The following is a 26,890-nucleotide window of genomic DNA, read 5'->3' as shown; positions in this document are numbered from 1 at the left end:
CCATCAGCATGGATGACGGGGGTCGCAGCCAGCTGTAGGCGGGAGCTCTAGGTAGATCGCGCCCTCCGTGGGGCCCCAGGGCCAGCTCCCCACTCCCGGGGGCGCCCGGGCGCCATCCATCCCAGAGCGCACGTTCTGGTGACTGACCTGCAGAGCGGCCATCTCCTCGGCGAGACAGGTGCAGGCGAGCCGTCTCGCAGCAGCAGTGCGGCGCCTCGGGACCTCTGCGCGACTTGCGAGCCCAGCACCCATGGCCCGGTACCGCCGGCACCAGTACCGCCCGCCGCCTCCCGGTCTAGCAGCAGCCCGGCTCTGCCTCCCTGGGCTGGGGCGGGGGGCGCCGCGGAAGAGAGGGCGCCTTCAGAGCCGGTCTACGGGCTGCAGGGAGGAGAGGATGAGAGGCGAATGCAAATGCCTGCGAGGGGGGAGAGGGCGGGAGAGGGAGAGACTGGAGGAACAGGGGAGCAGAGGGAGGGAGAACAGCCAGGGCTGGGGAGAGCAGGCAGGAGCAGAGGAGGAGGGGGCGAGGGAGCGAGGGGGGAAGAGAAGAAGAAAACAGCGGAGAGGAGCAAGGGAGGGAAGGGGTGAGGAGAAGAGAGGAGAACAGAGGAGGGACAGAGGAGCAAAGGGAGGGAAAAGAACCAGAGCAGGGTCAGGGGAGGAGGAGGCGAGGGGGGGAGAGAAGAGGAAAACAGAGTAGTGGAGGAAGGGAGTAAAGGGGGAGGAGAAGAGAGGAAGACAGCAGGACAGAGGAGCAGAGGGAGGGGAAAGAACCAGAGCAGGGTCAGGGGAGGAGGAGGCGAGGGGGGAAGAGAAGAGGAAAACAGAGTAGTGGAGGAAGGGAGGAAAGGGGGGAGGAGAAGAGAGGAAGACAGAAGGGAAGGAGGAGGGACAGAGGAGTAAAGGGAGGGAAAATTATCCAGAGCAGGGGAGGAGGAGGCGAGGGGGTAAGAGAAGAAGAAAACAGGGTAGAGGAGGAAGGGAGGGAAGGGGTGAGGAGAAGAGAGGAAGGCAGCAGGACAGAGGAGCAGAGGGAGGGGAAAGAACCAGAGCAGGTGGGCGCAAGCAGGAGCAGGGGAGGAGGAGACGAGGGGGCAAAGAGAAGAAGAAAACAGCGGAGAGGAGCAAGGGAGGAAAGGGGGTGAGGAGACGAGAGAAAAACAGAGGAGGGACAGAGGAGCAAAGGGAGGGAAAATAACCAGAGCAGGGGAGGAGGAGGAGAGGGGGAAGAGAAGAAGAAAACAGGGTAGAGGAGGAAGGGAGGAAAGGGGTGAGGAGAAGAGAGGAAGACAGCAGGACAGAGGAGCAGAGGGAGGGGAAAGAACCAGAGCAGGTGGGCGCAAGCAGGAGCAGGGGAGGAAGAGACGAGGGGGCAAAGAGAAGAAGAAAACAGCGGAGAGGAGCAAGGGAGGAAAGGGGGTGAGGAGAATAGAGAAGAACAGAGGAGGGACAGAGGAGCAAATGGACGTAAAAGAACCAGAGCAGGGGCAGGGGAGGAGGAGGCGAGGGGGGAAGAGAAGAGGAAAACAGAGTAGTGGAGGAAGGGAGGAAAGAGGGGAGGAGAAGAGAGGAAGGCAGCAGGACAGAGGAGCAGAGGGAGGGGAAAGAACCAGAGCAAGTGGGCGCAAGCAGGAGCAGGGGAGGAGGAGACGAGGGGGCAAAGAGAAGAAGAAAACAGCGGAGAGGAGCAAGGGAGGAAAGGGGGTGAGGAGAAGAGAGAAAAACAGAGGAGGGACAGAGTAGCAAAGGGAGGGAAAATAACCAGAGCCGGGGAGGAGGAGGCGAGGGGGGAAGAGAAGAAGAAAACAGGGTAGAGGAGGAAGGGAGGAAAGGGGTGAGGAGAAGAGAGGAAGACAGCAGGACAGAGGAGCAGAGGGAGGGGAAAGAACCAGAGTAGGTGGGCGCAAGCAGGAGCAGGGGAGGAGGAGACGAGGGGGCAAAGAGAAGAAGAAAACAGCAGAGAGGAGCAAGGGAGGAAAGGGGGTGAGGAGAAGAGAGAAGAACAGAGGAGGACAGAGGAGCAAAGGGAGGTAAAAGAACCAGAGCAGGGGCAGGGGAGGAGAAGGCGAGGGGGGAAGAGAAGAGGAAAACAGAGTAGTGGAGGAAGGGAGGAAAGGGAGGAGGAGAAGATAGGAAGACAGAAGGGAAGGAGGAGGGACAGAGGAGTAAAGGGAGGGAAAAGTATCCAGAGCAGGGGAGGAGGAGGCGAGGGGGGAAGAGAAGAAGAAAACAGGGTATAGGAGGAAGGGAGGGAAGGGGTGAGGAGAAGAGAGGAAGACAGCAGGACAGAGGGGGGGAAAGAACCAGAGCAGGGGGGCGCAAGCAGGAGCAGGGGAGGAGGAGGCCAGGGGGCAAAGAGAAGAAGAAAACAGCGGAGAGGAGCAAGGGAGGAAAGGGGTGAGGAGAAGAGAGGAAGACAGAGGAGGGACAGAGGAGCAAAGAGAGGGAAAAGAACCAGAGCAGGGGCAGGGGAGGAGGAGGCCAGAGGGGAAGAGAAGAAGAAAACAGAGGTGAGGAGGAAGGGAGGAAATGGGTGAGGAGAAGAGAGGAAGACAGCAGGACAGAGGAGGGACAGAGGAGCAGAGGGAGGGTAAAGAACCAGAGCAGGGGCAGAGGAGGAGGAGACGAGGGGGGAAGAGAAGAAGAAAACAGGAGAGAGGAGGAAGGGAGGAAATGGGTGAGGAGAAGAGAGGAACACAGCAGGACAGAGGAGCAGAGGGTGGGAGAACAGCCAGGGCTGGGGAGAGCACGTAGGAGCAGGGGAGGAGGAGGCGAGGAGGGAAGAGAAGAAGAAAACAGGGGAGAGGAGGGAGAACAAGGGGAGAGGAGAAGAGAGGAGAACAGCAGGACAGAGGAGGGAACAGGGGAGGAGAGCAGGGGAGAGGAGGCAGGGGAGGAGGAGGCGTTGGGGAAGAGAAGAAAACAGGGGAGATGAGGGAGAACCCGGGAGAGAAGAAGAGAGGAAGCGAGCAGAACAGAGGGTGGAAAGAGCAGCAGAGAGAGGGGAAGGAACCAGAGCAGGGGGACGCAAGCAGGAGCACGTGGAGGAGGAGGTGAGGGGGGAAGAGAAGAAGAAAACAGGGGAGGGGAGGGAGAACAAGGGGAGAGGAGAAGAGAGGAAGAAAGCATTTCAGAGGAGGGAATAGAGCAGCAAGGGGAGAGAAAAGAACCAAAGCATGGGAGAACAGGGAAGGACGGGCAGGTGAAAGGGGGGGGGGGGCAGAGGAGGGTGAACATGTGGTTAAGAGAAGTGGGGGGAGAAATCAAGAGGAGGGAGGACAAGGTGGAGAGAAGAGGGAGATGACAACAAGACAGATGAGGAGGGGAGTGAAAAAACAGGTGAGAGGGACAAACATCCAGAAAGGAGGGTGGGGAAGAGGGTGCGAAGAGGGAGACAAAACAGAGGTGAGGAATGAAGGGAAAGGAAGAACAGGGGACAGTAGGAGGGGAAGAGGAACGAGAACAACGAGGAGAGGCGGGAGGAAATGGGAAAAGGAGAGATGTGCAAAGAAGAACAGGGGGGCAAGGAGGAAAGTGTCGTCCAGGGCGAGAGATACATTTATGAGTGCGGAGAGGACATGTGAGAGAAGAGTGGAAAAGCGAGGAGAAGGTAGAATGGGGGAGAGGCAGAGAAAAGAAAGAAAAGTGAGGAGAAGGGGAGGGAGGAGAAGTTGAAAACGGGAGAGAAAAATGGGAAACGGGACGCAGAAGGAGTGGGGGAAGAGGAGAAGTGGGAGCGGATCAGACGGGAAGGAACAGGGGAGCATGGCATGGGGGAACAGTGGAGTGGGTGAAAACGGAGAGGATGCCGAGCACGTGTGAACTGGAAATAGGGAGAAGAGGGGGGTCCAGGGAGGAACACTGTCAAGAGCATGTGGGAGATGAAGGAGGCTGTGAAAAGGGGCGGAGGGAGAAAACAAGAGCGCAGGCGCGAGGGCGGCAAAAGAGCACGGGAGAAAAGAAGAGGAAAGGAGAAGAGGGGGAGCACGAGTGGGGGAAAGGGGTGTAACGCCAAGTAAGGAAGGCGGGAAAGAAGAGCAGAGCGTGAAGTGGACGGCATGTGTGCACGAGAGCATACGAGCTGGCTGATGGAGAGCCACGCCGATGCCATCTGTGATCGGCCCAAGGTTGGCACTGCGGAAACGGCCGAGGGTGGCGCATAACCTAAGCAGAGGCTGGCAGTGATCCTGGGGGCAATAGCTGGTGTTGAGACACAACTTCAGCAGCATAAGTGGAGACACCCTGGAACTCAGCACGAACAGTGGGACACTCTCTTAGCATCGCCATGGGCAGTAAAGAGTCACTTATCAGCGTGGCCAGCGGGGAGACCCTCAGCATCAACGGGGGCAGTGGGGAGACCCTCAGCATCAACGGGGGCAGTGGGGAGACCCTCAACATCAACGAGGCAGTGGGGAGACCCTCAGCATCAACGGGGCAGTGGGGAGACCCTCAGCATCATCGGGGCAGTGGGGAGACCCTTAACATCAACGGGGCAGTGGGGAGACCCTCAGCATCAACGGGGGCAGTGGGGAGACCCTCAGCATCAACGGGGCAGCGGGGAGACTCGCAGCATCAACGGGGCAGAGGGGAGACTCTCAGCATCAACGGGGCAGTGCGGAGACTCTCAGCATTAACGGGGGCAGTGGGGAGACCCTCAGCATCAACGGGGGCAGTGGGGAGACCCTCAGCTTCATTGGGGTAGTGGGGAGACCCTTAACATCAACGGGGGCAGTGGAGAGACCCTCAGCATCAACGGAGGCAGTGGGGAGACCCTCAGCATCAACAGGGGAGTAGGGAGACCCTCAGCATCAACAGGGGCAGTGGGGAGACCCTCAGCATCAACGGGGGCCGTGGGGAGACCCTTAACATCAAAAGGGGCCAGTGGGGAGATCCTCAGCATCAACAGGGGCATTGGGGAGACCCTCAGCATCAATAGGGGCAGTGGGGAGACCCTCAGTATCATTGGGGCAGTGGGGAGACCCTTAACATCAACGAGGGGAGTGGGGAGACCCTGAGCAACAACGGGGGCCGTGGGGAGACCCTTAACATCAAAAGGGGCCATTGGGGAGACTTTCAGCATCAACGGGGACAGTGGGGAGACCCTCAGCATCAACAAGGGCAGTCGGGAATCCCTTAACATCAACAGGGGCAATGGGGAGACCCTCAGCAACATGGGGGCAGTGGGGAGACCCTCAGCATCAACATAGGCAGTGGGGAGACCCTCAGCATCAACGGAGGCAGTGGGGAGAACCTCAGCATCAACAGAGGCAGTGGGGAGACCCTCAGTATCAACGGGGGCAGTTGGGAGACCATCAGCATCAATGGGGGCCAGTGGGGAGTCGCACAGCATCAACGGGGCAGTGGGGAGACCCTCAGAATCAACGGGGGCAGCCGGGAGACCCTTAACATCAACAGGGGCAGTGGGGAGACCCTCAGCATCAACAGGGGCAGTGGGGAGACCCTTAACATCAACAAGGGCAGTGGGGAGACCCTCAGCATCAACGGGGCAGTGGGGAGACTCTCAGCATCAACGAGGACAGTGGGGAGACCCTCAGCATCAACGGAGGCAGCGTGGAGACCCTCAGCATCAACAGCAGAGTGGAGAGACCCTCAGCATCAACGGGGGCAGTGGGGAGACCCTTAACATCAACAGGGGCAGTGGGGAGACCCTTAACATCAACGAGGGCAGTGGGGAGACCCTCAGCATCAACGGGGGCAGTGAGGAGACCCTTAACATCAAAAGGGGCCAGTCGGGAGACCCTCAGCATCAACGGGGCAGTTGGCAGACTCTCAGCATAAACGAGGACAGTGGGGAGACCCTCAGCATCAACGGAGACAGTGGGGAGACCCTCAGCATCAACAGGGGAGTGAGGAGACCCTTAGCATCAGCAGGGGCAGCGGAGAGACCCTGTACACAAACAGGGGCAGCAGGAAGACCCTCATCAGCATGGGTAGTGGGGAGACCCTTAGCATCAGGAGGGGCCGCAGGGAGACCCTTAGCATCAGCAGGGCCCGTTGGGAGACCCCTGGAATGAATCCACATGTACAATGGGGAGACCCTAAGCATCAGCAGGGGCAGTGGGGAGACCCTAAGCGTCAGCAGTGGCAACAGGGAAACCCTTAACATTAGCAGGGGCAACAGGGAGACCCTCAGCATCAACAGAGGCAGTGGGGAGACCCTCAGCAGCATCAACAGGGGCAGTGGGGAGACCCTAAGCATCAGCAGGGGTAATGGGGAGGCCCTTATCAGCAGGGGCATTGGGGAGGCCCTTATCAGCAGGGGCAGTGGGGAGCCCCTTATCAGCAGGGGCAGTGGGGAGGCCCTTATCAGCAGGGGCAGTGGGGAGCCCCTTATCAGCAGGGGCAGTGGGAGCCCCTTATCACCAGGGGCAGTGGGAGGCCCTTATCAGCAGGGGCAGTGGAGAGGTCCTTATCAGCAGGGGCAGTGGGGAGGCCCTTATCAGCAGGGGCAGTGGGGAGGCTCTTATCAGCAGGGGCAGTGGAGAGGTCCTTATCAGCAGGGGCAGTGGGGAGGCCCTTATCAGCAGGGGAAGTGGAGAGGTCCTTATCAGCAGGGGCAGTGGGAGGCCCTTATCAGCAGGGGCAGTGGAGAGGTCCTTATCAGCAGGGGCAGTGGAGAGGTCCTTATCAGCAGGGGCAGTGGGAGGCCCTTATCAGCAGGGGCAGTGGGAGGCCCTTATCAGCAGGGGCAGTGGAGAGGTCCTTATCAGCATGGGCAGTGGGGAGGTCCTTATCAGCATGGGCAGTGGGGAGGCCCTTATCAGCAGGGGTAGTGGGGAGACACTTAGCGTGGGCAGTGAGAGACCCTGAGTGTTAGCATGGGCATTGGGGAGACCCTTGGCTTCAGCCTGGGGAGACCCACTGGCGCCAGCATGGGGAGTGGGTAGACATTTGTAGAGAAGGAGCCAAGTACCCTTACTCCACCTGCCACGCTTACATTACCTGAAAAGTATGAACCAAAGTATGTGACATATACTACACCAATCAGAAGGCAAGAAGAAGAGCAACAACTCTGTGCAGTACCCATAAGAATACCTATAGCTAAGAGAATCTGGGAAGTGAAGTATCCATTAAGGAAACCACACCTACATCCAAGACAATATAATGCCCATTTGAATATGATTCCTGAAGAAACTGAATGACCAGGATGAATGGTGACATCATACAAAGTTGAATTGACTCCATATATAGAAGATAACAAGACCAGAGAGGCATACGATTTATAAAGACTAAAGCAGTACCAAGGATAGGTGCGATCTGGAGATCAAGAGAAAGAGATTTATACCATAACCATGGTGAAAATACTTAGTTTAAACATGTACAGATGCAATGAAATGCAAGCAGCAAAGCAATCATGGAGCTAGCCACATGCTTATAGTAAATAAATAACGGCAAGCACCAACATGTACATATATACCTCATAGATACATATGGATTGAATAAAGAGTGAATGTTCCACTACGTATATAGCAGTCTTGAACAACGAGGAAGGCCTCAAATTCATTGTCGCAGCTACAAAAGCAATTGAATTAAACAGAATACATTGCAGAGTTGGATGAGCCAAAGAACCAAGGTCTTATCAGACCTAGAATTGGCTGACATTAGATACAAGTAACGCGAAAGAACAGAAGCTCCTGTTCAAGAAGGTCAAGTGAAAACAAAAGACGTCAGAGGACTACTGAGGAATAAATTCAAATACAAGAAAAAGGCTCAAATCGTGGTGTGCAGTCGCGTGATGGAAGAAAGTTGGACGCATGAGGAGATCACACCTATGCACGGAAGCCAGACAGTACCCATACTCCATAAAAAATCCCATAGAACAGTACAGACTCAAGGCCAACTTCAAACACTAATTGACAGTGAAATATTGAGGTGATGAAGGAGTGTACTTTTAATTGGTGGGAAGCTGGTATCAAGACACGCTCACCTGCACTTGGTTGTTCAGTCTGCATGTTGCTCACGTAGGTGGAAAGTTATTGAAGGGGGTTAGAAGCCAACCAATTGTAGAGGACCACGTAGTGGGGGACCTATAGTTTGTGTAGCCAATGGGACTTCGTTCATTTAGTGACGTTCATAGTGGCCATTTTGAAGGGAGAGCTTAGTTGCCCCACCTGATGTGGAGTATCCAATTATTTCTTTCTGTTACTCTAAACAGGTATAACACCTATGTTTAGTTATTCACTTAGAGCCAATCCCGGTTCCAGATAGGTTTTAGAAGTTTGCCACGTAGGATGACGTTGGTAATGACGCAGGTCAACACGTCAGCTATGAATGATTTTGGGTTTAAGAACCCAGCTTTTTAATGAAATAATTGAAAGTTGAGTATTGCGCGATTGCTGATGTTCGTTGTACTCCCTGTTTTAGTTACTTGCATTAAAACAGACAAACCTTTTGCCAAGCTATTTGTGTCATCTGAATTATTGATGTTTGATTAAAATCTGCATCTCCATCTATCTCCTAGGTACCGCTACTCCTCTTAAAGGGCTGGAAGTCTCCAGTTAAGTTCTAATCCCAGGAATCTTCGGGTGTTGTGCCTCAGGAGTTAGGGTACAGCACTCACCAACCTTTCCCCGATGAATCCTACCCGCAAGACTCATCGAATGTGGTGCACGAGGAGTTCAGATGCAGCACTCATCCTCTTTTCCTTGATGAGACCTACTCCCAGGTCTCATCAGATGTGGTGACTGAGGTATCAGAGTGCAGCACTCACCCTCCTTTCCCTGATGAGTCCACTTCCCAGGACTCATCAGACTCTGAGACACAGTTTAAGTGGCAGACTCTGAGGCATGTATTTTATATTTTTTGAAGTTTTATTGAATGTATAAAGCGCTTTTCTCCAAAGGTGCTAGTACAAAGAAAATAACAATGGTACAATCAACATGAACAGTCGATTCTGGATGAATAAAGCAGAAGCGGGAAGGAGTACTGAAGTTTATTTGCTAGAATGAAAGGATAAAAGATGAGTTTTGAGATTGGATTGAAAGATACAGAGAGATGAGAAGGAACAGATTAAAAGAGGGAGTGAGTATCAATGTTTGGGGGCAAGAAGGGCAAAGGAACGGAAACGAGAGGATGCAGATGGGGGTTTAGGAGCAGAGAGAAGAAACTGATTCTGGGAATGGAGAGCACAGGAAAGGGAATGCAATGAGATAGAGAGATCACAAGGGGCAAGACCATGGATACACTTGAAGACAATGGAGAGAAAATAATTAAGGAGTCGAGATCTGAAGGGGAGAACAGAAGGTGTGAAAGAAGACTGAGATAAAAGAGAAAAAAGAAGACAAACAGAAGAGCTAAAGACAGAGTGAAGAGGAAGAAGATGGGAAGCAGCAAGATCCTAGAGAAGACCTGAACAATTGTTAATATGTTGGTGTGCTCAGGAAGGGTGCCCATGGTCATGAAGGGTTTATGTTGCGTGCACCCTATTGATGACTGGGGGTGGCGGCAGATTGGGCACGGGGTTGCAATTGTATATACATCGAATGTGGGTAATTATGAAAGGGATTTATTAGTGTTCCTGTTGGTCTAGAAATTGATATATATTTAAGTTCGCATGTGCACAGAAAGATACAAAATGTTAAACCGACCAAATGTAAAAGCATGCATCCACAATAATACAAAACACACGGGCAATTCATGAATCTCACAAATGGATCAAAAACAGGGTAGTTGGGCCCTTTTTGCAAACTGCACTTTGGGCCTCATTACGACCCTGGCGGATGGACCATGGTGCTAATAGCACCATGGTCCATGCCGGTAACTTTCCGACTCCGCCATGGCGGAATGGGGAATTACCACCCCATTCCGAGGTTGGCGGAGTGGTAATTCCCCATGCCGCCATGGCCCTTCCCCATTCCCATTTTTGCCCCATAGGGCATAATGGGAATGGGGAAGGCGCTAAGTACGGTGCCGACTTAGCACCAAGGTCCCTTTGCGGCATGGTTTGTAACGCCTGCAAAAAGCAGGCGTTAAAATCACCATCCCGCAAAGGGACCTTGTAATCAGGCATTAAGGGTCGGCGCCGTTTACGGCGCCGTAAAACCCTTAACGCCTGACTTGTAATGAGGCCCTTTGACTTTTAAAACTGCCAGTGTACAAAGGAATCACTCCACCACCAGGAAGACCTATAGTCTCCGGGATTGGCTCTATTTTGGAACTATTGTCACAATTTGTTGATTTTTTCCTAAAAACTGAAGTTATCAAGATGAGGTCATACCTGAAAGACACGACAGCAGTCATCAAACTGCTACAAGATCGACCTTTCAACTGAACCCACAATCTATTAGTAACACTGGACATTGAATCACTATACACCAGAATTCCACAGATGGCAACTTTAAGAGCCATAGAGAAGATCCTACAAGAAATAGAACCACCGCTCCCAATCCCGGTAACTTTCGTGATGCAGTTAGCAGAGATTGCACTAACAAAAAACTTCTTCATCTACAATAACATCTACTATGAACAAGTATCGGGGACAGCGATGGGAGCCACCTTCGCCCCGAGCCTCGCCAATCTGTATGTTGCAAACTTCGAGGAAGAAAAGATCTACCATCCCGACAATCCTTGGCTGAACAAAATAGAACTATGGCCGAGGTACATTGACAATGTACTGCTCATCTTTACAGGCAACGAAACAGGCCTTGTTTCCTTTATGGAATGGCTCAACATGCAAAATCCCTTCCTCAGATTTTCTGAAACAGATAGCACTGGATCTGACATTTAAGATAAATAATGAAACCATCACGAGCACCGTTTACAACAAACCTACAGATAGGAACTCGCTCCTTACCTACAAAAGTTACCACCCACCGAGCCTAAAAAAGAACCTACCTTTTGGCCAGTTCCTTCGATATCGCCGAAACTGCACACAAGTAACAGACTACAATCAGCAATCATCGACTCTGGCCCCAAAATTGAGGAATAGGGGTTACCCCAAACAGCTAGTAAAACAAGCTAGAAAAAGAGCCAGAAACATCCCGAGAGAAAAAACTCTGGAACACGACAAAAAGAAAAACGAATCTGCTGAGCAAATTACAGCTGTGTTAAGCTTCTCACCCCTCACTAATAAAATCAAGAAGGAGGTCCTTAAACTCTGGCCCATCCTAAATGTCGGTACCCAAGGTCTGGATACTCCTAGATTTGCCATCAAAAGACGGAAAAACCTCAGGGATTCCCTTGTACATTCATATAAGGACACAACACCCCGACTCAACACCCTCTGGGGTACTACCCAAGCAACTGGCCACACACCTTGTGGATCATGTAGTGCATGTTCAAGCACCAAAATATCAACCAGCATTGAGATCGGCTGGCATTTTCCATGGACACAAAAGAACCTTACCAATTGCAATAGCTGCAATGTAATCTACATCATAACATGTCCGTGTAATAAATGCTATGTAGGTATGACAATGAGACCCATCATAACACGTCTTGCCGAACATAGGTCTTGCATACAAACAAAAAAGGCAAATGCAGCAATGGTGGAACATTTTCTTGAACACCAACACAACCCAGCGGACTTCACTTGGTCCATCATTGAGAAGATGACAGTACCCACGAGGTGCGGAAACATCCATGATCTCCTCTACAGAAGAGAACAACTTTACATCTTCCGTTTACAAACTGATAAAACTGGACTTAATGAACCAACCAGTTGGCAAACACTTGCAATAATGTGAACAGCAGCAGATTAGCTCATCTGTTGTATTTTGGTGTGGTGCTTTGTCTTTTGTGGGGTTTTTTTTGTGTGCCGTTTGCCTTGGTGATAACTGTGATCGCAGAACTACCACTGAAAGTACATGGTGAACAGATGTACTGTGAGATATTCCAGTCTCTGCCGCATATATATAGATGCATGCTACATGTCTAATCATTTGCATATATGTATATACATACAGGCCCCTGCAATAATGTACGCACACATGTTTTGTAATGCACCATGGCACTATACAATGCTTGAATCATATCTGTAGCGCGCCAATTTGGACAAACTGTTACCAGATGTCATGATGATTGATGCGATCAATGTAATACGGGCCACCAACATTTTTTGCACCCGTGGTACTACTGCACACAATCTGTACCAGTGGTTTGATAATTATCCAACTCCGATTGACAATTAGGCAATATCCTCGCCACTGTGATTGCAGGCACACAACTAACAGACGGTGACGCTCCTCGTCACTGTAAGACATAGAGCCTGGCTCTAATATGGCCGACGAGGACACTCTTAGATGGCCATTTTGTATGGCACGCATGCCATGCGCAACGGCATCATGACTGCCATAAACAAAGGGTTCTGGCAAGCCGTGGCGTAGAGAATTCCTCGCGTGTGGCCCGCCAGACCCCCTTTTGGACAAAAGCAGGATGTAAGTCTCCGTTCTGCGGAGCATTTTTTATGCGCTTGCAGCATCCACCCTGAGTAGGAGGCGCAGTCTTAAACGCGCTCGACCCAAGTGAAGACACAGGTGGGACCGAGCGATCGGATCCCGTCTGCGATGGTATACTTGCTGGTACAAGGTGGCACGCTTACACGCGGCCACCCGCACTGCAACTCACACGCAATTTTTGGTTTACGAATGAACTTGAAATGAGTAAACATAATGCTAGTATGCTTTACGCTAATGCTTACAGATGCGAATTAATACGCTCTAACCCGCATTGATAACTGTGTTTGGCCCCTAGGTCCCAGGCTGCCACCCTTCCGTGCACCAAACCACTAGCTACATGGAAAGGGTAAGACTCCCCTTCCTTTTGTTGTACTAACATTGTGCAGTGTGTAAAATTAGAACTATAAGTAAGTTTAAAAAGGTGGGAATCAATTGATCAAATAACCTGCCCCCCCCTCTTTTTCTTCCCCTACCCTTCCTGTCATCCCTACAGGGAGAGGACATTGAATAATGCAGACTACGCTGCCATTGTAAATTAGGAGGCATCCACATCTATGCCCTCCAAAGCCCTGAGGAATGTGGTCTAACCACTTCATACCACAGAAACCGGTCGGCTATTGGGAGTCCTGACCTAGTGCCAAAGAAAAAAGCACAGGCAGAGTCTTTCGTACTAGGACCCTGTAGAATAAACATTAAGGGTCCAACAGAGATTCTTCAACTTGTATAAACTTAAATTTGCAAAAGAGAAACCCACTGGAGAATATAATGTTCACACTCCAGTTTTTTAAGAAACATATTTGCACCTGCCTGACGGAGAAAACCTATTAAAGTCTCAAGAATTTCATTCGAATACTGGCAGACCATAGACAGCCCGGAGTGGCTTAACATGTGTTTTTAGCACGCTGGAGTGCACCCACTTGCACTTGTAAGCTCAGACAAAGATTTGTGCTCTTCCTAACCCACCCCATCAAGGAAACTGTGTGTTCCTGAGTGTGATAATAATATTGGGCAACCCACAGTAGAAATTCCCACAACAGTCCTTGATGTTTTGTATATTCCTTTGTATTAGCCATGCTGGCGGAGTTCCTCACCTCGATTTTCTTCGTTAGTTGAAGTAGTGAAGGGGAAACTTCCTGTAGTCAGGGAAATACGGTTTTGTAGTAGAAAATGCTGTACTAGAGATAAAGAGTGAGAGCAGCGGTACTGTAGTGGAAAGCATTGTGCCCCTCCTATGCTCAAATGGTGGGGATATCTCAGAAATATTGGCCGGCGAGTGGCTTTTTGTTTGATAAGATGCTGTCTTTTGTGTAAAAGTGAGAAGTAGAATTGAAGTAAGTAGCGGGGTGAGGTAATTGCAGTATAAACGAGTACGGTGAGTGATTGAGTGATTGAGGGGAACTTAGAAATGGGGTAACGTTAAAAAGCGGTTTGTTGGTTGATTTAAAGGACGGTGGAGAGATGAGCAGGTTGACGATGAAGAAGGAGAGGAATGGGATGTCGAGCAGGGAGAGCAAGGCCTAGTCACCCTACCTCACGCTCCAGTAGCAGCGATAGAGAGCAGACCATGGAGCCATAGGACGCGCGGGGTACTCGCATGCCTGTGCCAAATAGTAGGGGAGAGATGGGAGAAGCCCCAGAAAAGATAGGGGTAACTCAGTTTCCGTTGATCCAGAAGGGTTCGGGAAGGGCGTATTATGTCCAGTGGTCACACATTGACCGGAGTAACTTGATGAAGACACTCCCACTGCTCACTGCAGGAGTAGTGGTATTGATGTATGCATTAGAGAAACACACTTTCAATTGCACGCACCCACTGCCTGCTGATCTCGCAGATTGCGCACTGGTGACTGCATACAGTATAAGACAACTGCCCTCTGAACTTTGTCCATTAACTATTACAACTGCCTATTACCTTTAAACCATGTGTCCATTTGAATTTACCTACTGCCTTGTATTTGCCTATTACCTTAAGATCTGCCCATCTGATTACTATGTACCAGCGCCCTTATTGTACTTGAATTTGTCAACTGACTTGTAATTGCCGACTACCTTTAACCCTCCCCACTGACTTTGACTATTATGTACCAGCGGATTCTCCGTATTTGATTTGACCAACTGCCTTGTATCTACCGATTACCTGAGACTTGCCTACTGATTCTAATTATTTGTACTAGTAGCCCCACTGCATTTGAACTTACCGACTGCCTGCCACCGCCTATTACCTTTAAGCGCTGCCCACTGAATTTGATCATTAGGCACTAGTGGCCCCATTGCCTTACAGCTGAGTACCCATCAACTTTACAGTGGCACCATGTATATGACAGCCACATACACAGTCCTACTCAAGGTAATCTTTAACCTAATTTCCATGACAGCCAAGTCACTCCACCCACCTACACATTACATAACAAGGCAAAGACCCACACCTATGGCTCTCCCACCAGTACCAGGTAACTCGTGCCCCGCTAGTCACCTGTGAGACACACCTACTACAAACATGCCTTGCAACCGTGTTGAGAGAAACCTTAGACTCCGCTCTAGGTTTCCCAAATTATTTGAACCTCCCGCCAGAATATATTCCTCTCACAACACCAAAGAAACCTGCCCTTTAACTAAGACTACCACTCTCGATCACTCCTCACTCAAACAACGACAACAAGCGAAACCTCGTAAGTCACACCCAGATAATGCAACTACCCACCATTCGCCATCTAACGCCCACCCAGCTATCATGGCACTACACCTCAAAGGGGCTCTCATAAATGCCCGATCCATAACAGCACATGCTATAGAGATAGCAGACATTCTTCACTCAGAACATCTTGACTTCAAAGCGATCACCAAGTCCTGGCTCCATCCAGCTTCCAGACCCGCACTCATGCTAGCTGTCCCCGAGGACTATACTATTCTCAGAGCGGATAGAACAGAGACACGCGCTGGAGGCATAGCTATAATAGCTAATGCTAGTCTTGACTTGAGACTGGCCCCCTTACCGGACGCTACATCCTGCAAAACCCTTATTGCCAAACTACCCATTTCCAGCTGCAAAACCCTCACCATCATTTTACTATACAGGCCCCCAGGTCCCATTGGAACATTCGAGGAAGACCTTACCACTATTTTATCTAACAATTTGAAAACTACATCCCAAACATTGCTGCTAGGTGACTTTAACTTAGGTTACAAAGACCAGAAAGATCACCAAGCAGGCTTAGTCGAACTAGGCTTCACACAAAGAATAACATACCCTCCACATATTAAAGAGAGAACCCTTGACTGGGTAGCAAATTACAATTGTCACGCCTCCATATCTACCAGGAATTTGAAAAAAACATTACAGCTGACAAATGTATTCCATTACTACTACCTACATTAAATGCCATTCCAGAATCCTCTGACCTTTCCACTCTCGTCGACACATACAATAACATAATGACCAAGGCCCTAGACTCTATTGCCCCTTTAAAGTTGAGAACGAGCAGATACAAGATGCATCCGAACACTTTGTTCACACCACATCTTAAATCATTGCGCCTGGAAAAAAGAAAATGCAAAACCACCTGGAGACACCATCCTTCTGACGACAATAAGGCTAACCTTAACGTCATCTCAGCCCAATACCAAAAAGAAAAACTCCATGCACAACAAAACAAGACTCCTACAATACAAGAATCTCGCAATCGAATTCAAGTATAAAAGAAGAATTTACAATTCTTAAAGAAATTTAAACTCCTATCCCCATACAAGACAACTACGTGAAGGATAAAAACTGGTGCACGGGCATACAAAAAGCCCTCACTGATAAAGTAGCATCCCTTCAGGTTAAGATTGGCAACAAAAAAACTAAGATTCATAACTCCACCCTACCCCCAGCACAGCCTCACCCAAACCTTCACACCGCTTCAGCTTCTCCAAAGCCATCATCCTTGAAGTAGAAAAAGTCATCCTCACCCTCAAACCATCGAATTGTCAAGGTGATCCATGTCCCGCCCAAATAATCAAAGATGCTACAAGTGAACTATCCCCATTTATATCAAAACTTATCAATGCATCCTTTTCCTCCGGCATCATTCCAAGTAATCTCAAGGAGTCTTGGGTGCTCCCCCCTCCTTAAAAAAACAAACCCTAAACCCTGCCAACACCACTAACTACATACCCATCACTACTGTTCCCGTCTTGCTCAAAATACTAGACAGAATTGCATACCTGCAAATTCAACAGTACCTAGAGCAGAACCATCCATTAGGAGTTTGCCGGTCAGGATTCAGACCCCAACACGGGACTGAAACTGCACTGACAGATCTTAAGGCTCAAATGAACTCACTGAGGGACCATGGCAAAACCGCCCTGCTACTACTACTCGACCTCTCAGTGGCGTTCGATCTGGTAGATCATAAAGTCCTCTGCAGCCACCTCAGCGGCGCACTTCTCAAAGGAAGCCGTACGCTGGACTCAATCCTTCCTTAACAATTGGACCGTGCGCGTCTTCTCCCCTCCAGATTCTGCCGACCCCATCAGCTGCGGAGTGCCTCAGGGCTCCTGCGTCTCCCCGACTCTGTACAACATTTTCACCAAGCCCCTCTTCGATGATCTCGACGCTCTTGGTATCACCTACACTAACTATGTGGATGGTACATAGATTCTCCTCGCACTTTCAGGGGATTATGCATGGGATTTGGCCTTGGTGAATAGAGTGCACCTCATCATCCAGGCATGGATGGCCACACATGGCATATGCCTGAATGAAGACAAAACTGAGCTCATCATTCTCGGCACCACCCCTAACGTGAACAAACTGGGCAACAACTATTCCAATTTCATTATTGACGGCAACACCATCAACGTCTCTAAAACAGTTAAAACCTTAGGTTTCCATTTAGAAGCCACCCTCTCTTTCACCAAACAGGCCAGTGCCATGGCCTCTGCCACAGCCTATACCTGCAAGCTAATTAGAGCTGCTAAGCCATTTCTCTCCACTGCCAGCTGCATCACCATAGCAGCATTCTATGGTGCCACAGTATCCCGGGGGCGCCTGGAGCTGCACAACTATTACAACATTTTACAATAACAAAGTTACAATTCAAACACCAGAACAATGATCATTACAACTGATTAAAAAATAAAGTGAGACAAAAAGAGAATTAAGGATGGCCTGAATTCCAGAGATTCCAATACTGCAACCAGATAGTTTCCCATATAGCATATAAGCCCTTCTAGCAACACGTATGTCTTATGAAATGTGCAGTCAGGAAATATGAATTAAAAGAGCAGAATATGGCTATCACACGCGTGTCGGAGGCCGACATAGCAGGTAACGGCCCGCCATCCGAATATCAGGCAGGCCTGAGCTGCGGGCTATTACTGGCCAATTCCGCCCTTCCGCCAAGAGAGTGATAGCCATTCACACCCCAGGATTCATCTAGGGTGCAAAGGGCTTATTTTCTTTTATTTTCAGGTGATGGGCTCTGCTCATTAAGCACCAGCCCATTCTCCCGAAAAATAAAAGATGGCCGCCACCATAAGAAAAGGGAATTAATCCCTATTCCATGTCTATGGCTTTCGCGGGCGGGAGGAGCACCGAGACCGGATCACAAAACTCTGGTCCGCAAGATAAGTGGGGAGGGAGGCTGGGGATAGCAAAAGTGTACGGTTTGATTTGGGGGAAGCAAGGGAGCGATGGATAGTGGGAGGCAACAGGAATATGCTCCCTGTTGCCTCCCCACGGTCGAGATGGCGCCACCCGGGGAAGGGCATCGGGTGGCTGGAATTAGCAGGCAGTACACAGTGTATGCCTACTGTTCTAGCCATTTGATTGGCTGAGCACCCTTCACGAGTGTGAATTAAGGATAAACAAGTATAAACAAATATTTGTGGGGACCCTCCGGACCTCAGTGAGAGTGGGGAGCAAACGGATAGAGGGAGGCAGTGCATTTCAAGCAAGGGGGAGGCAACTGCTAAAACAACACATGCCAAGAAGCATTTGTACCCTGACTCTTAAAATATATCATGTCAATCGATGATTACTGGACCATGGTTTCTTCGTCTACCTCCTCAACCACTTACCCTGCACCTGGTTCTAAATGGTACCCTCCTGGAGGGCTTGGAGATGATACACGTGGCATTTGGTGACCACCCAGAAACCGAGGCAGCGTGGGCGTCGAGTTCAAGCACCAGGACAGCGCGATGAAGTGTATGTACGAATGCCAGGGGCTTGGTGAACAGCATCCCTTCACCAGGATTAAGCAGAGGCACATGGCAGTGCCATTAGTTGTACCTACCTGCGTTTCCCATGCCAGGAGCCAAGCTGGCGTCAAGGGTGAGTGGGGCCCACTGGCACCAAGGAGACAGAAGTGAACAGTGCCCACACTCAAAGCAGAGGGTCTGGCAATAGAGGGTGGAGACGAGCTGGAGCTCGCAAGAACGTCTCCCAAGACTGAATAAAAAGGCACTACTCCAAGGGGCCACAGGGGCTGTGGGAATGTCTAACATGTAGGCTCCAGCAACAGTAAAAGAGAGTCCTTCCCCACAGCAACAGTGAGGAAGAAAGCCCGCCATCAGAAGTGAGCGTCATCACCCTTCCAGCAAAGAGGTCACTCAGGAAAGAGAGGCATCCACTTCCGATTCACTGGGCTTATGGTACGGGGGCAGAATTAGAATGTCCCAGCAATACTGAACTTGGTTCGAGGGCACATAATATACCAACTACCACTAATCTAGGCGAATCCTCAAAACCTTCTTACTGGACCCCCGATGAAAATTATAGCTTGGAAAATTGAGTAGAGGAATCCGTAATTACAGTAATTTCATGGAATAGTAGAGGCTTCCGCTCTATCCTTCAGAAAGGAAGTATCCTCCATCTAAAGAGCAGCAAAATATTTGCCCTACAAGAAACATCGGTTCTTGGGCCCTAGTGATGGATGGTTATAATATCATAATGAAACCAGCATAGCAGCAGATAGGGGGAGATCCATGGGGGTCTCTGTATTGGGGTTAAATCCACTTATAATGCAAAGAAATATGAGTTGCCAACCGCCTCGTCCTGGGTACTGTGTGTGATTATTGATAATATCATCACAGGGAAAGATCTGTTAATAATTAATTTGTACTCTAGGTCTGGAGGGGAAGATTTTGATAGTATAGGAAAAGTTATTAGACAGACAATCAGTGATTGGTAGGAAAACTCTCCGGAAGGGTATGTAATGTTGGTGGGTGATTTAAATAGTTATTGTGATATGGCTTTGAAAAAAATGACAGATTGGACAGATAAATGTGGTATATATGAGGCTATACCCCCTCCTCTTATTGGGAATTTGGGCGTACAAATTATGCCTCAAATTAAGAATGGTATTGCATGCCTAAATTTACTCCAGTTCTGGGATTTACAGCTTGTAGATCCCTCCAATTTATATACCAACTACGATACTTGGAGTAACGGTTTGGTGAGTCACAGACTAGATTATATGTTTTTAGACCAAGGATTGATAAACAGTGTAATAAAGTTTGATCATGTCCCCTCCCTGTTAAGCGATCATAAGGTGTTAAAATGTCTTTTTAGAGGAAATAGGGACAGTAAGGCCCCGATAGGTGAAAATCTGAATGTACAAGTTAATGGTGCCTCTAACTGTATGTGTTGGACAGAAAAGAACCTAAATGGATTTGATGAGCGGTTCGATTACTTACCTATATTGGACCAGGAAATCACTTTAAATGGTCTTAAGGTTATTGGAGATCTCTTGAATATGGTGATGAAAACTAATAGTGGGATGATACTGACCCAATTCAAGAGAAACAAATCAAAGAAACTTAAGAACCTTTATGATTGTCAGATCCAAGAAAAGAAAATGCTATTGAGGAAGGACATTTATAAAATTAAAAAAGATAGGAATATCCAGAATACAGAAAAAATATTGTTGGTCCGAAATCTACGTACAAAACACAAAAACTGGATCAGGTCACATACAAGTTGTTTACAAAATGCTAATTGGAATATGATTCTGTCCTTATGTCGCACCCACGACTCAAAAGAGTTTTGGTATCTCTATAGACAATATTTTACTGAGGAAACTGATTCGGATGTTAATACCATATCTTTGGACTTATGGGTTAAACATATTAAGGCCCTATATAAAGTGGAAAATGTATCTAATATAAGACATGAAATGGGGTCGACTGGGGAGGATAGAATCTTTCCAAATGAATGTGTATAATATCTGGGCCATAATTAAGAAGATGAAAACATCAAGGGCTACCGGCCCGAATAAATTAGCGAATATTGTGATCAAGAGAAATCCCCTAAAATGGGCCAAGATATTGTTGCTATTGTTTACCCAAATTTGGAAAAGCGGCGAAATCCCAGACAGCTGGAGAGAAGCTCTTTTTATCCCCATATTTAAAAAGAGGGATAAAAACTGCCTTAATAATTATCGATTATTAGCTATGACGGACTCCAGATGTAAAATCTTTTGCTCGCTACTTTTGTCTATTATCAATGGTTGGATTAAAGACAATAAGCTCTTATCCCCGTACCAAACAGGTTTTAGAGCGAGCTTTAGCACCCTGGATAACATGGTAGCTCTAAACTGCATGCTCGGAGAAGCTAGTAAAAATAAAGAAACTAAACTGTATGCCTGTTTTATAGATTTTTCCAGAGCTTTCGATTGTGTGAATAGGGACAGATTATGGAGCAAGTTAGCTAAATGGAATATGAACCCGCTAGTATTACATCTTTTACGGGAAATGTACAGTGATACTTCTGTCATTATTTGTTTGAATAAGGGTATTAACCGGTCCTCTCCCATATCTACAAACCTGGGACTCAAACAAGGATGTGCCACATCTCCGGTGCTATATAATCTTTATGTAGCAGATATGGGAGAGAGATTTGATGAGGTAAGAAATGTTCCACCAAAAATAGAGGGCTGCCAAATTTACTGGCTGTCCTATGCAGACGCCACTGTGCTGTTGGACAGGACGCCGGTCGGCCTGCAGAGGCTATTAGATGAACTACATGAATATGCGTCACAGAATAATCTCAAGATTAATGTGGGAAAAACTATTTGGCCGAAACCATGGCAAGGGTAGACAATCGAAATACCAATGGAAAATTGATACACAAACCATTGAAATTGTAGAGGCTTACCCATATCTGGGTATACCAATATGCAAAAAACCCTCCATCAACTATTATCATGAGATGATAGCAGCTAGGGTCGCCAGAAAATGGAATGTCATTAGATCATATATTACCACCAAAGGAGGTTATTCAGTGGAAGGCCTTCTGGAAATTTATAAAAGCTGTATTATACGGGTGCATTATATGCTCTGGAATCTTTACCTTTGAGATTTTTGGTGGATTTGGAAAAGAAATAGAAGGAAAGTTATGGAAACCCGCATTGAGACTCTCTAGAGCTACTCCCATGGCGGCTATTAGATGTAAATTAGGCTTTTCCTCCCTCACCACACTATGGAAACTAAATTGTTGCAAGATTTATATTAGAATGTTATCCCAAAAAGAAGAGGGTTTACTAAAACCGGTGGGCAGTGGCATGATTAAGAAAAATAACAGTCATTGTTTTATGAAAGATTTGTTGTATACTGCCACTAGCTTTTTAAAGGATATAAACGATACACTTCCTGATGAAATGATTACGCCAGAACTCATTATAAAAACTTTGAAAAAGAAAGCCATACGGTGGGATATGTGCAATAATTTAGATTCCTTGGGAAACAAGAAGCGATTTTCGGAATATTGCTTGCAAGGAATGGAAGCTTCCAAACCTAGAAGCTATATCCTTAAAGTCGCAAATATAGAACTGTCTAGATTTATTATTCTATTGAGATTTAACCAACTGCCATGCTTGGAATATGTAGGAGGATGGACAGGAATCCCAAGGGAGCAAATAATATGCAGGTTGTGTAAAGATGAGCTGGAAACCATTAGACACCTTCTCACAAATTGTAACAAATTAACCGTGCTATATTATAGGGGATATAAAGACTTGACTAGCGATCTAAAGATGATAGCATTTGCACTTTATAACACAATATAACTTGATTAACTGACTTAGACTTTTAATCAATTTATCAATTTTTGCCTGCAGGTTCAATTGCTTTTAATATTTTTAATATGCTATAATATGTTTATATGTATCTGTTTAAATTACATTTTATTTGTATATCTCTTTAAGTGTTTAAGGTTTTAATTAACCAATTACACTATAAATTATTTTATTTTAAAAAAAGGTAAGGGGGCAGGTGGGATGAGAATGTCCTGGGCACCAAGCCAGCTCACATGCCAAGTGCAGACACATGGAGGGAAGGCTCCCACTGTTATATCAGGTCGGGAATAGAAATGGCCCACAAGCCCTCCCTGTGGCCGGAACTTCAGGAACTGACCAGGTACTGGGCTTGTACAGTGTGCCGCCATTGCCCCATTTCTTTTATATCAATGTATACATTTTACAATACGAGCAATTCAAGCAATGAATACATTCAATAATGCAACATCAGAATTAAAAGTCTCCTCTGAACTGATGAATGAATACACTAACGCATCTAATATGTCCTAAGGCATTAATTATACATTAAAATGACTATAATAGAACACAATTCTCACCAATAGGTTTTTGTCTCAGTTATAAAATCAACAGAATACACCAACCGGTGACACAACAATAGAATAACATTACCAAAATAAACAAAAACAAAAACACACAAAAAAACACAGACCATATCCCCCTACCCAGAATTCCTCTTGCCACCCTATGTCACACGCAATGGAATCAAACTCTGCCCCACCATATAAACTATTGAACAGTGTCCAGAGTTCTAATTAATCATTTTTTTACTTCGTAATACCTGTACTTCCCTCATCCAGTTCTCCGCCTGTGGTTTTTTCCTTGTTTTAGACAGTTTCTAAAAAATGTTGCCGCTACTATTAGCACTTTGTCAATCCATTGACTATACTGTTTAGCAATCCTACATCTTCCTCTACGAGCTAGTAAAAGGGTTTGCCAAGGCATTCTAGGAAAGTTTGTTGATAGTATTGTGTCCAATCTGTCCAATACATTCCCCCAAAGTTCCATTGACCTAGAACAATCCCGCAACATATGTATAAGAGTACCCCTTTCCTTTCTACATCCCCATCAAACGTTGCTATCAATCAAACCCAAACCATGCATACGCACAGGAGTCCAGAACAAGCTTCCCCAAACTCTCTGATGTGCAAGTCTCAAATTCAGATCAAATTTACTCCTAAAACCTACCCGCCTTATCTGCTGTCTCAAATCTTCTACTGACGCTACCCTCAATTATTCCCACGAATCAGCAATGAAAAAATCCATAGGCATTAAGTTAAGATAAGTGGATATCATGTGCGGCAATGAAGTCATTATAGCACATCCTGCCGGCTCATTCTCTGTTGGCACATGACACCATTTCCAGCTATAGAACATCCGGTCTGCACATTCTCTATTGGCACATGATACCATTGCCAGCTATAGCACATCCTGCTGGCACATTCTTTATTGGCACATGATACCATTGCCACCTATACTGCCGGCTCATTCTCTGTTGGCACATGATACCATTGCCAGCTATAGAACATCTCCTCGGCACATTCTCTATTGGCACATGATACCATTGCCAGATATAGCACATCCTGCTGGCACATTCCTTATTGGCACATAATACCATTGCCACCTATAGCACATCCTGCAGGCTCATTCTCTATTGGCACATGATACCATTGCCAGCTATAGCACATCCGGCCGGCACATTCTCTGTTGACACATGATACCATTGCCACCTATAGCACATCCTGCCGGCTCATCCTCTACTGGCGCATGATACCATTGCCAGCTATAGCACACTCTGCTGGCTCATTTTTTATTGGCACATGATACCATTGCCACTTATAGCACATCCAGCCGGCACATTCTCTATTGGCACATGATACCATTGCCACCTATAGCACATCTTGCCAGCTCAATCTCTATTAGCACATGATACCATTGCCACCAATAGCACATCCTGTCAGCTCATTCTCTATTGGCAAATGATACCATTGCCACCTATAGAACATCCTTCCGGGTCATTTTCTACTGGCACATGATACCATTGCCACCTATAGCATATCTTGCCGGCTCATCCCCTATTGGCACATGATACCATTGCCACCTATAGCACATCCTGCCGGCTCCTTCGCTATTGGCACATGATACCATTGCCACCTATAGCACATCCGGCCGGCACATTCTCTATTGGCACATGATACCATTGCCACCTATAGCACATCTCGCCGGCACATTCTCTATTGGCACATGATACCATTGCCACCTACAGCACATCCTGTCGGCTCATTCTCTATTGGCACATGATACCATTGCCAGCTATAGCACATCCGGCAAGCATATTCTCTATTGGCACATGATACCATTGCCAGCTATAGCACATCCAGCCGGCACATTCTCTATTGGCACATGATACCATTGCCACCTATAGCACATCCTGCCGGCTCATCCTCTATTGGCACAGGATACAATTGCCACCTATGGCACACCCTGCTGGCTCATCCTTTATTGGCACAGGATACCATTGCCACCTGTAGCACACCCTGCTGGCTCATTCCCTATTGACACATGATACCATTGCCAGCTATAGCACATCCGGCTGGCTCATCCTCTATTGGCACATGATACCATTGCCATCTATAGAACATCCTTCCGGGTCATTTCCTACTGGCACATGATACCATTGCCACCTATGACATATCTTGCCGGCTCATCCCCTATTGGCACATGATACCATTGCCACCTATAGCACATCCTGCTGGCTCATTCTCTATTGCCACATGATACCATTGCCAGCTATAGCAAATCCAGCCGGCACATTCGCTATTGACACATGATACCATTGCCAGCTATAGCAGATCATGCTGGCTCATTCTCTATTGGCACATGATACCTTTGCCATCTATAGCACATCCTGCCGGCTCATTCTCTGTTGGCACATGACACCATTGCCACCTATAGCACATCCTGCCGGCTCATTCTCTATTGGCACATGATACCATTGCCAGCTATAGCACATCCTGCTGGCACATTCTTTATTGGCACATGATACCATTGCCACCTATAGCACATCCTGCCGGCTCATTCTCTGTTGGCACATGATACCATTTCCAGCTATAGAACATCCGGTCGGCACATTCTCTATTGGCACATGATACCATTGCCAGCTATAGCACATCCTGCTGGCACATTCTTTATTGGCACATGATACCATTGCCACCTATAGCACATCCTGCCGGCTCATTCTCTATTGGCACATGATACCATTGCCAGCTACAGCACATCCGTCCGGCACATTCTCTATTGACACATGATACCATTGCCACCTATAGCACATCCTGCCGGCTCATCCTCTACTGGCGCATGATACCATTGCCAGCTATAGCACACCCTGCTGGCTCATTTTTTATTGGCACATGATACCATTGCCACTTATAGCACATCCGGCCGGCACATTCTCTATTGGCACATGATACCATTGCCACCTATAGCACATCCTGCCAGCTCAATCTCTATTAGCACATGATACCATTGCCACCAATAGCACATCCTGTCAGCTCATTCTCTATTGGCACATGATACCATTGCCACCTATAGCATATCTTGCCAGCTCATCCCCTATTGGCACATGATACCATTGCCACCTATAGCACATGCTGCCGGCTCCTTCTGTATTGGCACATGATACCATTGACACCCATAGCACATCCTGGCAGCTCATCCTCTATTGGTACATGATACCATTGCCACCTTTAGCACATACTGTCGGCTCATTCTCTATTGGCACATGATACCATTGCCACCTATGGCACATCCGTCCGGCACATTCTCTATTGGCACATGATACCATTGCCACCTATAGCACATCTGGCTGGCACATTCTCTATTGGCACATGATACCATTGCCACCTATAGCACATCCTGTCAGCTCATTTTCTATTGGCACATGATACCATTGCCACCTATAGCACATCCGGCCGGCACATTCTCTATTGGCACATGATACCATTGCCACCTATAGCACATCTGGCCGGCACATTCTCTATTGGCACATGATACCATTGACACCTACAGCACATCCTGTCGGCTCATTCTCTATTGGCACATGAAACCATTGCCAGCTATAGCAAATCCGGCCAGCATATTCTCTATTGGCACATGATACCATTGCCAGCTATAGCACATCCAGCCGGCACATTCTCTATTGGCACATGATACCATTGCCACCTATAGCACATCCTGCCAGCTCATCCTCTATTGGCACAGGATACAATTGCCACCTATGGCACACCCTGCTGGCTCATCCTTTATTGGCACAGGATACCATTGCCACCTATAGCACACCCTGCTGGCTCATTCCCTATTGACACATGATACCATTGCCAGCCATAGCACATCCGGCTG

The 26,890-nt window shown here is 47.9% G+C and overlaps 1 protein-coding gene across 4 annotated transcripts in view; it reads right to left on the bottom strand.

Moving 5' to 3' along the window:
• The window catches only part of NLGN3 (neuroligin 3), a 1,023,628-nt gene that overhangs the window by 796,077 nt on the left and 200,661 nt on the right, over positions 1 to 26,890 (bottom strand). The window contains exon 1 of one of the 4 annotated variants that reach the window (XM_069612392.1): positions 148 to 2,079. The exons of the other annotated variants lie outside the window; for them this stretch is intronic. The gene's annotated coding sequence lies outside the window, so the exon portion shown is untranslated. Of the gene's footprint in view, positions 1 to 147; positions 2,080 to 26,890 lie in introns of those variants that run through there. 4 annotated transcript variants of the gene reach the window in all.

This window comes from Ambystoma mexicanum, chromosome 5p (genome assembly GCF_040938575.1).
Source record: "Ambystoma mexicanum isolate Mex_15411 chromosome 5p, UKY_AmexF1_1, whole genome shotgun sequence".
Lineage (NCBI taxonomy): Eukaryota > Metazoa > Chordata > Amphibia > Caudata > Ambystomatidae > Ambystoma > Ambystoma mexicanum.
Note: the sequence above shows the minus strand (reverse complement) of the source record. Positions and strands in the feature narration are given on the sequence as shown.